General features: G+C 40.3%; 1 protein-coding gene across 2 annotated transcripts in view; it reads right to left on the reverse strand.

Moving 5' to 3' along the window:
• LOC118396656 (copine-2-like) overlaps positions 1 to 2592 on the reverse strand; it is a 29300-nt gene extending 26708 nt beyond the window's left edge. Inside the window, exon 1 of one of the 2 annotated variants that reach the window (XM_035790970.2) lies at positions 2243 to 2592. The gene's annotated coding sequence lies outside the window, so the exon portion shown is untranslated. The remainder of the gene's footprint in view (positions 1 to 2242) is intronic. The other variant, XM_035790969.2, reaches the window with a different exon arrangement.
• Between the last annotated feature and the right edge of the window lie 2348 nt (positions 2593 to 4940).

Here is a 4940-nt window from a genome sequence, read left to right on the forward strand (position 1 = left end):
TGGGGCTCTTTATGACGCTCGTTCTGTCTAAAGGTCATATATGGGGCTCTTTATGACGCTCGTTCTGTCTAAAGGTCATATATGGGGCTCTCTATGACGCTCGTTCTGTCTAAAGGTCATATATGGGGCTCTCTATGACGCTCGTTCCATCTAAAGGTCATATATGGGGCTCTTTATGACGCTCGTTCTGTCTAAAGGTCATATATGGGGCTCTTTATGACACTCGTTCCATCTAAAGGTCGTATATGGGGCTCTCTATGATGCTCGTTCTGTCTAAAGGTCATATATGGGGCTCTTTATGACGCTCGTTCCATCTAAAGGTCATATATGGGGCTCTTTATGACGCTAGTTCCATCTAAAGGTCGTATATGGGGCTCTTTATGACGCTCGTTCCATCTAAAGGTCATATATGGGGCTCTTTATGACGCTCGTTCCATCTAAAGGTCGTATATGGGGCTCTTTATGACGCTCGTTCCATCGAAAGGTTCAACCAAAGCAAAAGTGTACAATGGGAGCATACTGAAGTGTACAGCATCATAAACACATCACACACTTCCAACCAAATCATAAGCATCTTCATGGATGGATGGATTCGCAAGGAAGTGTACAAAAGTAAAGTATCATATTCTCAATTGCTTGTATAATGTAAACAGTTAAATGTTGTTTTGGTATCAGCAAAAATATTATACAGAAGACATCAGCATAGTCTTGCTCACATACCAAAAATAATGAGGATGATAACCCACTCCATATCCCCAAACAGCCCCTCAGGCTCAGTCCATCCAACATTACAGTCACTGGAGTTAACACATTCTTCACACCTAAGGCAAAGCTCTGGGCAAAGTACGATACGCATATTTGTGGGGTAGCAGGAAATGGGGAAAGACTACAGGATCTGAATTAGTGACTAGAATCTAACTGTCTCAGTGACTTGAATTCTAAAATAAATAATGCCACACACTGTAGGCATATTGAAGTTCAAATAAAATCTTTGATACTTTAACCTATTAGTTTACATTTTGCCATGTGCGTCGCTGAAGCGTCGCTGAATATTCCATTATATAATCACACACTGAAAACTGATTTGAGCACAGTAGGCTACCTAAAAGAGTTACAGACCCAAGTCACCATCCTCAGTATCATGTTGTTCTCCTCTCTGTGTTCAGTGTGGTGGAAGGAAGTGACCTCACAGATAAATACAGGTCTGGTTTTCTGCAAACATAAAGGGCCCCTCAGATGCCCCCTGTGCTGTTCTAATCAGCAGGAAAACTTTTCTCAGACCATTTATTCAGATGGTAAAAATATTAAAATGGGTATTGGGCCAGTAACTAGGGACTTTATCTTGGGTAGCCTAGTGGTTAGAGCGTTGGACTAGTAACTGAAAGATTGCAAGTTCAAATCCCTGAGCTGACAAGGTACAAATCTGTCGTTCTGCCCCGTCATTGAAAATAAGAATTTGTTCTTAACTGACTTGCCTAGTAAAATTAAATTTAAAAAAATAAAATGTTGGTCAAATGGTTCAGGCTAAATCAACACATATAGATCTATCGAGATGACTATCAATCAAGACAATTGTCAAATCAAGCTGAAAATTGCATTCCCATTTTCACTATTCTCAGTGCTGAAGGAGGAGACTGACTGCATCATCTCATCTACTGTGAGAGCAAATGTCACTTGAGAATACTTATGGGGGTGGGTGAGAATTTTGATGGTTGCGTACAATGGAAGTTCAAACCATTTCAGAATAGATTTGAACTACCAACAAAAGGGATGAGCACAGGTTAAATCCAGAGGAAGATGGAGCAAAGATAGATACAGAAAGAGAGAGTACATGTCCCTTTTTAATAGACAGATAAGAGTGAACCAGAGAAGTAAAGACACGAGTCTCAGAGGAGACCGACATTTCTACTTTAGAACTAGTGACAACTGACTCGGTTTCCTCTTGTGGTTGACAGCTTGAGCTTTGTGCTTTCTTTTCACATTAACATTTGACATATCCTGTGTGCCACCATAAACATTTGCATCAGTTTGCAATTTCAGGAAGCAGTACATTGAACATTAAAATTACAATCAATCAATATCCCAAATACACTGACAATATTTCAGTCAGCACACATTGGAACACATTGCATTTTTTATTAAAAGAGACATTTACTTAATTGACATGTTTCGAGACATAATATATGAATATCGTTAAATCGCATAGGATAAAAAATACACAAGTGTCCCAATATTCACTTACCTTGGTAAATGTGATTTTTTACTAATACTCTTCTCTGAAGAACGCTTCCTCTTGATAACTTTAACACTTTTCTTTCTATGCACAAATTGACGTTATTTTCATGATGTCCAAAACATATAATCAATGGAATACAAATTGTTGTGGTTGGCCGCGAAGGGAGGTCATTCTGGTCTGTGACAGTCTCTCGCCGAGTGGCGTAGTGGAGCAATTGAAGTGGTCGCGCATTGCAACTCCACCCGACTCAATCACACGCTCTCCCCTATTTTCAGTTGATAATTGCCTTCAGCGAAATGAGAACATAAATGCTCTGGTTCAGGAATAGCTACATATTTTTCTTAACATAGACTATTATTGTGTAATCATTCATCAGGGCCGAATGTTATAGCCCAATGCGTTTGACACATAAGTACAGTATATTAGGGTACATGACTGTTTTCATTAAAGTTAACCCTAAAAGCCCCAACATATATTTATCTTTAAAATATGTCAAGCACAAGCAGTAACAGATTTTCTTTCCTTAACACTTTGTAACACACGTTTTTGTTTTTAATTCCCCAAAATAAGCATATATTACATTTGTTTTACACATTTACACTCAAATGTATGCACTGGCGATACAAAACATGCTCTTTCCATGAAATATACTGACCAGGTGAATCCAGGTGAAAGCTATGGTCCCTTATAGATGTCACTTGTTAAATCCTCTTCAATCTGTATAGATGAAGGGGGGAGAAAGGTTAAAGAAAGATTTCTAAACCTTGTGACAATTGAGACATGGATTGTGCCATTCAGAGGGTGAACGGGCAAGTGCTTTTGAATGGGATATGGAAGTAGGTGCCTGGCGGTGTGTCAAGAACGGCAACGCTGCAGGGTATTTCACGCTCAACAGTTTCCCTTGTGTATTCAGAATGCTCCACCACCCAAAGGACATCCAGCCGATTTGACACAACTGCGGGAAGCATTGGAATCAACATGGGCCAGCATCCCTGTGGAACGCGTTGGACAACTTGTTGAGTCCATGAACCGACGAATTGAATTGAGGCTGTTCTGAGGGAAAATGGGGGTGGGTGGAGGTGCAACTCAATATGTTTGGTACACTCGGTGTACGTTTTTTGCAACTTGTGGTTAGGGTTAGTGTTTTGATTCTGATAAATAGACGATTTTGCTTTTTTGATGTAACGATACGACCTAAGATAGTCTGGGCGTTATAGGCGCCAGTGCCATCAGACTATGTCTGACTGAAGAGTTTAGTTCCAAAACGCTATAATGTATCCATTTTCAGAAATGTTGGTAAATGAGCTTTTATTGATTAAAGAACTTATGGAAGATATTCTTTTTTCACTATCTAATCATTGGCATGTTCAATGACAGTATTTGTTTAAAATCTATCACTTTATGGTTTCATTTCAGAGACAAATGTTTTTTTGCAAAAAGCTAAAAATGTCACACCCTGATCCGTTTCACCCTTCTTGTGCTTGTCTCCACCCCCCACCAGGTGTCGCCCATTTCTCCCAATATCCCCTGTGCATGTATACCTGTGTTTTCTGTGTCTATTGCTAGTTCGTCTTGTAAAGCCTACCAGCGTCCCTTGACCAGTCGTTCGCCTGCCCCGTTTTGTGATAATCATCTGGGATTCGAACTGTCTGCATCTGGGTCTTATCCGGAGTCCTGATAATATATATCAATCTCACTCACAGATAAATTAGTACTGCTAGGTTTTACACAGTCAAATGTAACAAAAAAACGATGTTTTTAATAAAGAACTGCATAAATGATTCATTTGTGACATATTTTATAATTCAACACCGTAATATGGGATCTGTATGTAAAACATTTAGCAGATGTTCTTATCTAGAGCAACTTAGTTGGTGCATTCATCTTAAGGCAGCTACAGTCAATTGTCCAGGTCCAAAAATCTAACTTTTCTATTGGGTCAGGTCGTTTGATTGTCATCAAGTCCTAGGTTTATGTACCTACAGCTGATAGAACTGAGTGGACCCGGCTCTGCATAGCCTATAGCATATTTATTTCACACTAATAATGTGAACTTATTGACTTTATAGAAGGCTTAGCCAACATATAAAGAGTTGAACTACATTACATTACATTTTTACATTTAAGTCATTTAGCAGACGCTCTTATCCAGAGCGACTTACAAATTGGGGCATACACCTTAAGACATCCAGTGGAACAGCCACTTTACAATAGTGCATCTAAATCTTTTAGGGGGTGAGAAGGATTACTTACCCTATCCTAGGTATTCCTTGAAGAGGTGGGGTTTCAGGTGTCTCCGGAAGGTGGTGATTGACTCCGCTGTCCTGGCGTCGTGAGGGAGTTTGTTCCACCATTGGGGGGCCAGAGCAGCGAACAGTTTTGACTGGGCTGAGCGGGAACTGTACTTCCTCAGTGGTAGGGAGGCGAGCAGGCCAGAGGTGGATGAACGCAGTGCCCTTGTTTGGGTGTAGGGCCTGATCAGAGCCTGGAGGTACTGAGGTGCCGGTTAACTATTCGTTAACCAGAAGAGCAACTTGGCTGATAGAAAAATTGTTTTGTCACTCGGGTCCAGTCTGGTCTAGGATATGGGTCGGGTCCAGTTGTCATTGGGTCCATTCGGAGTCGGGTAAAAATTATCTGGTCAGTTCGGGTTATTTTGTCAGATTAACAAGACAAAAAAAGAATACACTCTAAACATTTCAAA

This window comes from Oncorhynchus keta, chromosome 17 (genome assembly GCF_023373465.1).
Source record: "Oncorhynchus keta strain PuntledgeMale-10-30-2019 chromosome 17, Oket_V2, whole genome shotgun sequence".
Taxonomy (NCBI): domain Eukaryota; kingdom Metazoa; phylum Chordata; class Actinopteri; order Salmoniformes; family Salmonidae; genus Oncorhynchus; species Oncorhynchus keta.